Raw genomic sequence first — 12,885 nt, 5'->3', positions numbered from 1 at the left:
GATGGGGAAGAGGAGGAAGGGGAGGACAAGGAGAAAGGGAAGGGGGAGGTTTGAGAAGTGTTCTTTCTTAGAACCTTGAAATATCTTTATTATCGGAGGGACACACTGCTGAATTAGCCGTGAGGTTTCAGAAGGAGCCAGAATTAAGAGCTGAGCAACCGTGGAAATTATCCTGCTGTGTAATCAACCGAAAAATCTCTGCTAAAACGCCCAGTTCCAGAAGTCTTTTATATGCCCCCAGCTCCTAAAATTATGAAATGTCATAGTATGGAGATTAGAGGCAAGCCTCGGCAGCCTGACCCAGACAGACAGACTCACAGACCTTCACAATGAACATGAGCACTTAGGGAACGCGTCCGGACTGACAGCTCCTCTAAGGTGGATGTGTTTCTAGTGGGTGCTAAAATTAACCTCCACGTCACCAGCGATCGATCCCCACTGTTTCACAAGCATGCTTAGGGAAGATGCGAAGCCCTACGGACAAGAACGTTTCATGGTTTATCTGCTACCCAATCACATTTTGGTGCTTTGGGCAGCAGATAGTAAAGGAAATTTAAAATCACTTCATCTTTAGAGTTGAGTTTCTGAATCCATCAAACAGGAAATGAGGTTTTCTTTTCTTTCCTTTTTAAAGTAGGGTCTCATTTAGCTCGGGCTGGCCTCGGTCTAGAGGATGACCTGGGAGTTGTGTGTGGTCTTCCTGACTTTAGTTCCCAGGGCCGGGATCGCAGGTGTTTCCCACATGGCTGACTTAGGGGTGGTGATGGGAGCCAGGATCTGTGGGGCTAAGCCAGCGCTCGGTTAAGTGAATGTCACCCCAGCCCTCCCCAACCCCACTTTGCTTTCCTTTTCCCTATATCCTGTAACTGTTGGTGTCTCCAGGTCCTGTTTCTCAGGCCTCAGTTGGTGACTATGATGCTTGACCGGCAGCCATGAAGTTTGTAATTTAGAGTTGGTGCACACTTCGGAAACATTTGAAATTTTTCTTCTTGAACCTTACGTAAAACTAGTTCAGCTTTCTGGATTTTTAACAAGCCTCCGAGGTAATTCTTTAGGTGACCAATATTTGAGAGCGGCCAGTGTGAAGAACTGCACACTCAGGGGGTCTGCCCCCGGGCTGAGGGTGTCAAGCAACTTGTGAACGTCTTTCTTCTCTGCGAGGAATTCCCTTTGGCCCCTGAAGAAGCCAGATTCAGCCAGTGTGCTGGAGTGGACCGAGATGGGAATGAGATTCTAAAAACGTGTACAGTTCTGATTTTATATCTGTACAGGAGCTCAAGTTGCCCTTTGTTTAGGTGGTGATCTTGAAGCTTCATGCCAGAGAAGAACTCCCACCAAATGCTGCCCTGTTAGCAGAGGTGGTTGGAGATGGAACACACCATCTCTTCTCCCAGTCGTGGCAAAACACACATTTTACCTTGTTCTGCTCACGCATAACCAGTAAGTATTTTCTGAAAACTATGTTTCTATCGCCACTTAGCTAGGCTTGCTCTTCTGTTTGCCTACCATGCTAACTTGATTTCCTAGCCATCAGCAGTCAGCTGGCTTTCCAGAAACACTGTCCCAGCACCTCTGCTGAGGTTTTGAGTCTAGCTAATGATGCTGTGGGAAAAACAGGTTAGTGTTGGCACAGCAGCTTCCTCCCAACGGGAGCTGAGTGGATCAGCTTCGCTGAGCTTGGCTCTAGGGAAACCCTTCTGCTTCCTGTGTGGTGTGTGAGGCGATGTACCCTGCACCCAGTTAACCTCCATTCGCCCATCCATTGTTATATTTTCCATCCAAAGAGCGTTTGTGGGGGACTGAACTTGGAGTTTTCTTTTATTAAAAAGAATGCAATAGTAATGACTTTCTACGTCTTTTGCTAAGTTTGACTAACGCATAGTAAATCCAAAAACACTAGCACTCCATAAATGGTGGCTATTATTATATTGCAAAACAGTATTATTTTAAAAAGTAAGCAGTAAGCTCATACACTCTTCAAAACTGGTCCTAGAACGAGCTGAAATGTTAAGGTCCATCCATTGGTCACTGCTTTACAAGGTTTCCTGCTTGGTTTGAACTCCATAAATGAGCTGTGTGCAGCCTAATCAGACGAGGCAAAAAGCAGCAAAGAAAATATGTGGGTCAGTAACCTCCAGAGAAGGCCACAGGAAATGAATGTGTTTAGCTTCAAACAGATAATGGGAGGGCCATTCCACCCCTGTGTGCTCCATTTCCTCATCTTCAAAGTGGCCCTAATGACGGCTGTGCTCCTGGGGACAAATCAAGAGCAAGCCCATGAGATTTTGTCACATTCTAGGCACGCAGGCCTGGGTCAGCTGAGTTATCTCTCCAGTTTTTAGTTCCTTAATCTGTAAAATCTGAACAACACTAGGAAATACCTGACAGACATGTGAGAATTCTTGGTTCATAAAAACACCCTGGCAGCCAATGAGGGCAAGTCTGGAATGCATAGGTTAGCTTTCTAGGGCTGACATAGCAAAGCCTATACAAACATGGGTGCTTAAACCACAGAAACTCCTTGCTCTGTAATTCCAGAGGTTGGAAGTCTGCAATCAGTGCACTGTTCTCCCCCAAAGCCCATGAGGAATCTTTCCTCCCCTTCCCTCGCCCCTGCCCACCCACCCCCGCTTTTGCTGACTTGCTGGCAATCCTTGGCTTTCCCTTCCCTGCAGTTGTACACTTCTAAGGCTGACCTCCCTGGCCCCATCTTCATCCTACCACACTGAGGGAAGGCCTTGTCTTCACTAACTCCATCTGCAGCAGCCCTAACTGCAAAGGTGATCACTTTCTGAGGTGCTGGGCAGTAGAGCCTGCAGGACCCCCTGATGGAGGAACACACGGAAGTGTGTAAGAGGGTGTCCTTGTCTGCCTGCCTGATTTGCAGCAAGAATCACGGGTAGTCATAAAATACAGATGTCACCATAATCTATGGTGTCACCATAAAATGCCAGTGCTGCCTGTGGTTTCCAAAACTCTTCAAAGACGTACTCCTAAGAGGAGCCGTATCATCTAGTACAAGCATGATTAACCCCAGTGTGGTGGGGCAGACCTCGACAGGTGTAAAGATGATTGGGAGTTCAAGGCTAGCCTTGACAACTGAGTTCGAAACTAGCATGGGCTATGTGAGATCCTGTCTACAAAAAACAAAAATTCTAATTCAAAACGATTCAGATGACATCTTCGAAACGGGGTGCACTCAGGTTGTGTTCTGCTTTCAAAACAGATTGGGAAATGGGACACATGACCCACTACAAGATAACGCTGCTCCAGCCGAAGAACCAGGGTGACCTAATTGTTTCAGACACTAAAGTTCATTTATTGCTATCTTTAATGGTACATTTTTGTGTGCATGCACACACATGCTCAAGTGCATGCATGCATTTCTGTGTTAGGCATGTGTGTGCATGCTTTCATGCATCTACTTGTGTGTGCATGTGTGTACACGCATGCGTATGTGGGGTTTAACATTGGTGCCGTTTTGTCTCAGTCTGTTGAGCTGCTTACACGACAATGCTGAGCAAAGGGGTTTGATTCTTCTGACAGACATAATCCACCCCGGAAGATAAGAGCTATCCTCTTCTGTATTTATAGCTCTGGGCCAGGTCACAGCAGACAGCTCTGTCGCCCTTACTTGGAGACATTCTGTCCCACACTCATTCTTTCTATACCTTTTTCCTGTGTTTATGCCACATTTCCTTTAGAAACTGGTCTGTGGATATATGACTTGATGCTGTGTACTGGCTGCTGGCTGTTGTGAGGATTGAGGAAATTAAACAAGCATAGGCATTGTATTCCCATGCTATCTTCATTTCCTTCATACAGACCGAGTGGTGGCCACTCCATCACTTGGTGGTTCTATCTGTTCCTAAGGAAGCCTCCCTTTCACTGTCTGGAATGACTGCGCTAACCTCCCACCCACGGTGGGTAAGACCGGCCCCTCCATATCCTCACCTGCCTTCATAGTGATGCTGGCGGAGGTGATGTGATCCCCACTATGTTTGTGACTTAGATTGCCCTCGAGGGTGTTGAGCAGCCTTCACACACTGTTAATCGCTGTGTATCTTCTGAGAAATGTTTGGGCTGTTTGCCCTAAATTTAAGCTTTTGTTTTATCACCTTAATTTTTAATAGTTGTTTGACAGTTTTGTGTGTGTGTAATGAATTCCATTGTTTCACCCCTGTCTCTCCCTCTCATACTCCTCCCTCTCCCTGTGAAACTTTTCATCCCAGCAAATCCCCATCCTTCCTTCAATACTGATTTCATGTGTGACTTACTGAGTTTAACTGGAATGGGGCTATTTGCTAGAGCACGGACAACTTATCAGCTAAACCACGGAAGAAAATGACACCTTTCCCCCAACAACCCTTAACTGACAACAGTCCCCCGGGGCCCCTTCCTTTCCAGGACGAAAAGGCTGAGACATCAATCTCTGCAGTCCTTGTGCAGGTAAATATGAATGAGGTGGGTTCATGAGCCATGTCTGTCACATCCGGATGTCCTTACTGTGTCTCCTCACCCTCCAACTCCCACCTTCTTCCCTGATGCTGCTTCTGCCATCTTCTCCAAGTCATAAAGCGGGTGCTATGGCTGTCCCATTTAGGGACAAGCACCTATTCTCAGCACCCTGGTCAAGTAAGGGTTTCTGCAGTCACCACTACCCACTCTAGTAAGAAGCTTCTTTGATGAAAGCTGGGCACGGCACTGGTCTATAGGTGTCAACACGACTCTTTAGGAGTTAGTTTAACAACATGAGCATTTATTATAACAATGATGCTTCCTCCCCGAGACATATGGCTTTCTCAGATGTAGGCTCTTGGATAATAGAGCCAAACATCAATTCCCTACCAAGGAGCAGGCCTCAAATGTAATCATAAAACAGTTGGTTACCCCCACAACAACAATGCCATTATTGCCCTGGAGGGCACAGCTTTCCTGGCACGCCATGGCGGCTGGAATGGTTCAAGACTGTTGATGACTTCTCTCCTGGGCACCCTGCATAGCACTCGATTTAATAATTTTTAAATGAACATCTTGTAAGAGTTCTTTGCTGTTCGTCTGTCTCTGTTTTCTTTCTTTGACTTATCTTGTTACACATAACGACTGACGTGAAGCCATGTGGTAGTCGTGAAGCCATGTGGTAGTGACAACACAGACTGCAGCCACTGCCTTCCTTCATCGTCAGCAGTCCATAAGGGCCGGCTTCAATGGCTCAGGAAGAGCTCTTGCTTCTCTCCTCAAAACTAGAGGGACAGAGGGACAGAGATGGGATTGTTCAAGGCTGGGGCTGAAGAAGAAAAAGGAAGCCTCTGTCTTACATCTCTTTCCAGTGAGTTTTTACAACAGCAGGCATTTTGGAGAGGAAGGATCCAGAGAGACAGTGCAGGGTCCAGGCATGGCAGAACCTAGGGAATCTTTTCTTCAGCAGAAAGGGCCAGGAAGGAGTAGAAGGTCAGAGTCAGGAAGGAGGCAGAAACAGTTCAGATGACCTTGTGGTACAAAGAGGCCAAAGTGGTAGGGCCACCTGAGCTCACAGACCTGAAAATCCCCTGGGCAACAAAAGCAGAATCTGTCCCCTCCAAGCAAACACTAAAAACAGGAGAGGGAGCTCCCCTGGGGAGAGAAACCACACGTTTGGACAAGAAAACAATATCCCCTTGGAGCACAAACGTTTCCTGTCTACTTTTGGTTTTAGCTACATTTTAAAAATTAATGTCCAGTCGCATTATAAAACAGAAATGACTGTGGAAGAGCAACCTGTCCCGCTGAAATGATGAAACACCATTTGCCTGTGTAATAATGACCAACTGATTAGTTGACTCTGGGTCCACTTGACTCAGACTCAATCTGACGCAAACTGAGGTCACCCAGGGGCAATAGAGGAAATGGACTGTCAACTTCTTTCTGGTTTTGCTACATCTTCCCTTGAGAAGAGCGCTCGCCTGGATTTATAACGCCATTTTACAACAGCAGGTTCATTTAAAAAGACTTTCACATAAGAAAACCAAAAGCTTATGTTCACTTTGGGGAAGCTGCGAGCTCTGTCTCCAGGCGCTGCTCCGGCTGGCCGTCCTTTCCAAACCCTAGTGCTTGGACCAAAGACACCTGAAGTCTCTCAGAAGTCCAGACTTTCGGAGCAAAGGAAGGCCAAGAGAAGAAGGCCTGCTCTTCCTCCTGAGGTAGCAAGCTCAGCCTGTCTCAGTGTCTCTGTTTCAGCGGGCATTCTCTCTATTCATGACACTCAAGGGCACTTTCTTTAGAACACAGAAGGACAGCTCATGTCCTGCTTTCTCTGCTCTCATACACGCTTTCTTGATTCCTCTGTAGTCAAGTCTAGAGTCCCGCAGCCACGCTGGACCTCCACTCATGCCTTCTACCTGAAACTCCGTTTATAGAAACAGCATTGCTCCAGCATCTGTAAGTGATGCATTTTCTGTATTGTTCTAGGATTGGTTAGATTTTCTCCCCAAGATTCATGTGTGATGTTTGATTGGCTATAACTATTTTGCTTGGCTGAAATGTCTGGGGTGAAGATGGAGACCCATGAAGTCTTTGTTGAGAATGACCTTTAGCTCTGCAGATCTTCTCCTCTGGTGTTCAGGTCAGCCTCACGGCAGTTATTCCATTCATTAAGTTGAAATTCCTCACTATTTGGGGGCGAGCGGCTAAGTGGGTGATGTTGTTCCATACGTACAGCCAGGAGGGTCAGGAGGTTGATATCATCCTCAGCTACAGAACAAGTTTGATCCAGTCTGGCGCACGTGAGACCCTGAAGCCAGTTGCTGTATTGAGTACCAGAACCTATGGGGAACACAATGAAAGCAGAAAGGGAAACCCAATAGTTTCAAGGAACTCAACATCCTTGTCTGTCCAAGAGCATTTACTCAGCAAACAAGACATCCAAGAACAGAATAACATCAACACATCCATTCAGCCCCCCTGTGGATGAAATGTCCAGACCAAGAGGCAGGAATGTAGCATGGTCAGTCCTGCTTAAAATCTCTATAACTGAAGTTGATTGGTTGTGTTCCTTAAAAAGTCATTAAGTATACCTTCTAAATATAAATTTTCTTGACACAGAAATACTTTCTGAGGCAAGCATTTAATTTATCATGTCTTTAGGGAAAAAGAAAATTCCATGTAATAGCACAGAAACAATTTGTTCCCCACTGAAACAGGAAGACTATTTTCTCTCTCTCTCTCTCTCTGTGTGTGTGTGTGTGTGTGTGTGTGTGTGTGTGTGTGTGTGTGTGTGTAAGCTGTGAGAGTGAAGGGAAAGAATGCAGGTTGAACTCCTGAGTCTGTGATATTTACAGTGTCAAGGATTTCTTATGGTCCTTGGACCTTTGCTTGTCTCTGTAAGAAGGAAGTCTGAGAGGTGAAGCTGAGATGCAGGCTGCCTGGATTCCTCACATGAGGAAGAGCTAAGTTTGACTCGGTGGCAGTGTGAAGTGGTTTGTCTTTCATTCTTTTTCTAAAGAAGGGTAACATCCTCAAAGGTGTTTTTGAACTTCAGAAAGCTGTTGGTTATTCCATCTTCAATGGTTTGCTTTGCTCCATCCTACCCAAGGCCAGAGCCAACCTCTTCTGTTGTGCTTGCTCCTCTCTCTCTCTCTCTCTCTTTCTCTCTCTCTCTCTCATGTGTGTGTACTACAAATAAGGGAGGCTTCATCTCTGAACCTCAAGTCTCATTTCCCCCCAAAATACAATCATACACACACACAAATGCATATATGTAGACATACACACGCATACACATAATACATATATGCACACACAAATATAAAATACACATATACACATATACTTATACACATGCATACACGCACACACACATTCACACATACGCACATATACATACCTACAGAAGAATCCAGAAACCACTTTCCATTTCTTTCCTCTGCAGGAGCTGACGATTTCACTGACTGAAAGATCAAACCCTTCCGAGTCCTAGGTTTGAAATACATTTCTTGGATGACGGACCCATCCATCTGTTTTATTTGCCACAGGTCAGCTCCCAGGGACAGAGCTTTTAATATAGCATATTTTCTATTACTTATTGTTGGAAAATGTTTCCAAGACAAAGCTTCACACAAAATAACTGCAGGGTTTCTGGGCAGAGCGCTCGATCTCCATGGCTTGGTCCTTGACATCCCTCTCCCAGGGCTGCCTCCCCTTCTTGGCCACAGCCACATATGCAGGTCTTCCACCACCACCTGGAAGCAGCGACTCCTGGATGCTGAGGGTGGAGATGCCACCTTTGCCCTCAGTACATCCATGGCGAGCATCAGCCCCGGCCCCAAACATGCAGAATGTTAGGTAGGCTTTAGCAAGACTGATATGCTACTTCTGGGGTCCCCAGCCTCCCAGGTCCCAATGCTGCCCATTTGGGCTTCAAATACAATTGGAGGAGGATGAGCTCCAAATACAATTGGAGGAGGATGAGCAAGACGATTCCTAAGGGAAACAGTATTGTACTCTGCTGGGAAGCGCCATGCTGCGATCTGCTGGGGCACCCTAGAGACCTACTAAGAATTTCTGTGCAGACCTCACTGAGGCAGAGAAATATGTCCTGGATGTTTGTGCCTCTGCCTTTTGACTTTTGAACTGGAGAAGCCTGCAGGAGGGAAAGTCTAAAGAACTCACAATCTTCAGGCCTCAGGGGCCACAGGAAGAATTCTGCCTGCTGCAGTCACAAGGCCTCTGCTGGCCAACAAAACTGCCCTTTATGAACACACTGACTTCTGGGGCTAAACGCCAAAATGTATCCCAGCAGGAGTGTCAGGAAACAAACACGGGTCCAAAGACTCCAGCATGGGCTGCCTCTCACTCCAGCCCTTTAAGCCAGGTCTCTTCTGCAGTGACAAATTGTGATCCCCAGTGCCTGTTAGTCTCTGAAATGTGTACTGTGAGTTCACGTCGCTTGGCCATCTGTTCCGCTCAGTTTTGGGGAGCCCTCCCACACCACTGCCACCTGCTCTGTGTCTGTGCTGACTTTGGCTAGATCCCTTTCTGGACGTGATGAGGATGCCAGGCTTGAAGTGGGTGCCTGTGGCATCTGCTCCTGTCTGGGGTGCACGACATGTTTGCAAACGTGGTGTGGAAAGAGATTGAGGTGATGACAGCCACCCTGTGCCCCGTGGAGTCCCTAATTCATTTTTCTCATTACATCGCCCTTGGCAACCAATGGGGGACTAGGCTGGCAGAGGAGGGCAGCTTCTCCTTGTCTGAACGGCAGACTTTGGCACGCGAAATAAAACGGAACCTCCTAAATGCATCTTGGTTGTACAGAAGATCTTACTTTAAATCTTCAGTCTCTTTCCTCCCTTCTCAAAATAATAAGACAGAGAACTAGATAGAGATCAGAAGAGGGTGGAGTCAAGGCAGGGCAGAGAATTCACTCCGCCAGTTTTAGCCACTGAGGAGGATACTAGACAGGCTACCCAGGAAAGACTTGTGAAGAAGACTTACTCAGTTGTAAGGCTACATCAGAAAGTGTCCCTCTGGGTCACACAAACCGAAAGAGGTCACATGATCATGTTCCCTCCTTCCATTGGTACTTGCTCAGCAGAAATGGACCAGGACATGATGGAGGCCTGGCTTCTTTGGGTATCCCTGCCCAAGCAGAGTTTAACTAAAAATGGGTCTTTGCTATATCGGGTTGATTCAGAGTGTTCCATGTTTGACCACCTTGCTCTGCAGTCTTAGGCATGCTGCAAACCCAGCACGAAAACTGCTGAGGCGGGCGTATCTGTGCTTTGACCCTAAGCCTAGCCTCTGTCTCAAAAACAAAACGAAAATGCTTTTAAAAATAAGCAAAATAATCTAGACTAAGAAAGACAATGCTGAATGCTTTCTCTCATTTGTGGATGCTTGGTTTATCTATAACATGAAACAGAGGGGAAGGAAGAGGGCTAGCAGGAGGTGAGAGGTGGAAAGGGAGGGGGGAAGGCACAGGGCAAACACGGTCAAAGAAGATGATACGCCCAAAAGAGATTATATCCTTAAGAAAACCAATTCACTAGTGAATCAACTAGTGGATATAAATCACTGCTGAATCCACTCACAAAGCTAATAAAACAATTCTTTGTGTTTTAAGGGTTGGGTGGATTGAAATGCATTATCTTGAGAGAAATGAACCACATCTGGAAAGGCAGATTCCATGTTTTCTCTTATATGCTGAACTTGGATTTAAATTGAGTGCCTGCATACGTGTGCTGGTGAGAGTGTTTGCAAGTGTTTGTGCATGGATGTACAAGCATGTGTGCATGTGTTCACGGATGGGTGAGTATGCCTGCAGTACGGCACATGTGAGTGTACTGAGCGTGTACCCATGTGGGAATCAGTGTGCAAATACATGTACATACAGTGTGTACACATACGTGTGCATGTGTGAGTGTGTGTGTGAGTGCGTGTGCATGTGTATGTATGCATGCATTGAGTGTGCCTGTGTGTGAATGTGTGTAAGCTATGAAACTGAAAAGGGGACTAAGAGAAAGGAGGCAGGAAAAGGGGAGAGAATATAGTTGACCAGTAAGCAGCGGGCGGGGCTAGCAGGGCAGGACGGGAATCAAGCAGAGGGGAGAGGGTAGCGAGGAAAGTGAGTACCGAGAGCAAAGCGTAATGACACGTATGAAGATGCCGTGACAAAGCCCAACACTTTAATTAAACTTACATTCACTTCAAAAAAAAAGTGAGAACGAAACAACAACAAAATAAACCAACAAGCTGAGGAGGCGTCTCAGTCAGTTAGTAGAGTTGCCCGTGATGCAAGCATTAGGGGACCCTGAGGCCAGAAACCCAGAACCCACGTTCTTTTAAAGCCTGGCATAGTGCAGTCGTGCCCCGTAACTGCAGTGTGGGAGAAGGGAGGGGCTGCGGGGGGGTGGGGGGGAGGATGGACAGAAGGATCCCTGAAGCTTAATGGAAGACATCTGGCGTTGACCTCTGACCTCTACAAACACTCTCCGTGAGCACAATAACAACACACACGGCTCACACAACAACAACACGTACAAACTGTCATTGTCCCTGCACTATGGGGTCTCTCTTTACTGAAGCAGACAGCGACTGGGAGAGCAGGGATGGATTGAGAGCGGCTTAGTTAAGGTTTTCAGTGCTGTAATAAATGCCATGACCAAAGCAATTGGGAAGGAAAACGTTTATTTCAGCTTACAGTTTCAGGTAACCATCCATCCATCTCTCAGGGAAGTCAGGGCAGAAACTCAAAACAGGCAGGAACTTGGAGGCAGGATATTGAGGCTTATGTTCAGGAGTTAACCCCCTTAAACCTCTCAGGATTCAGAAAGATTGCTATCACAGGCAAAAACCTGACTAATGAGGTCTGAGGGTAAATGAAATAAATTAAGTCACAGAAGTCTTTTTATCATGTCCCATTTAATCCCCTTTCAGTTTTCCTCCTTGATGTTTCTCTTTTGATGGTTCTCACTGTTCCTTCCATCTCACAGGGTTTCCAGTTTACATACCCAGACAGACATAGTTAACCATTCTCTGGTAAATAACAATGATACCAAGCATCTCTTTCATAGGGCTAACAGGATGGATAAAAGGCTCACAAGATAGATGCCTTATGTCTTAGAAGAGGTGCGGCTGTAAAACTTAGACCCTAAGGTAAGCATCAGGGTGAGAAGGAATGTCTTTCTCTGGGGCTTGGTTTAGCCACCCAAGCTTTTTTTCCTGTCTATAAATAGTTAATTTCCTAAACTAGAACCTTGTGTCAAATGGAAGGTGAAGGTAAGCACAGAATATTAACAGCTTGTTAGGGCAGAGCAAAGGCCAGTAGGTTACACTCTCCTGAGCTGGCTGTTAAGGAATTCAGGGCCACCCAGACTTATAAGAGCACACATACTGTCTCTCCTGCTCAGTGCCTCCTGCTCAGGGATCCTTTCTTGTCAATAAGTCCCGTCGATAAGGTTAATTGTGGGGGGGTCTAGCTTTATGCAGATTGGACTATGAGAACAAAAGTTTGGCTGACTGAATGCCTTCACACCAGGGACCCACAGTGTCAGAGGAGGTATACAGTTGCCAGTACAGGAAAAGTCAGGTTTAAAGGAGGATGGTTTATACACTGTTGGGGTATTTTGGAATGAATCCCATTACGGAAGGGAGAAACTTCATGATTTCACAGGATTTCTACTGAAGCGACAGTGACTATCCAAAAGACAAGTGTTTCCAAAGCTTTGTAAATGGGGTTCCCCAGAAGTTGTACCCTTGTGGGTTTGTCTATGAATCTGTCAGCTGTGCATTGTCTGTATACTTGTGTCTCATATCAGCAGAAAGTGGTATAGAGGCCATGGAGGGATGCTGCTTACTGGCTTGCTCCCCATGGCTTGCCCAGTCTGCTTTCTTATAGCACCAGGACCACCTATCCAAGGATGTCACTATCCACAGTGAACTAACCCCTCACACATCAACCATTGATGGAGGAAGGTCATTGGCTAATAAAGGCACTGCCCTGGCCCATTTTATTGGTTAGAGGATAGGTGGGAGGAGTAAACAGAACAAAATGCTGGGAGGAAGAGGAAGTGAGGTCAGAGTTGCGACAGCCCTCCTCTCCGGAGCAGACGCCTCAGAGAGAGACGCCATGCCCCGCTCCCGGGATGAAGCTCCGACCCAGGATGGACATAGGCTAGAATCTTCCCGGTAAGCGCACCTTGGGGTGCTACACACAGATGATTAGAAATGGGTTAAATTAATATGGGAGAATTAGCCTAGAAGAGAATGGGCCAAGCAGTGATTAAAAGAATACAGTGTCCGTGTAATTATTTCGGGGCATAAGCTAGCCGAGCAGGCGGCCGGGGTGCTGGGGATGCAGCCCTGCTGCCCCTATTACTACAGATGGCACCCAGACGTGTGGACAACTGA

The sequence above is a fragment of the Microtus oregoni genome, unplaced genomic scaffold, assembly GCF_018167655.1.
Source record: "Microtus oregoni isolate MIOR12 unplaced genomic scaffold, Mior012 000010F_ref0000083, whole genome shotgun sequence".
Lineage (NCBI taxonomy): Eukaryota > Metazoa > Chordata > Mammalia > Rodentia > Cricetidae > Microtus > Microtus oregoni.
Note: the sequence above shows the minus strand (reverse complement) of the source record.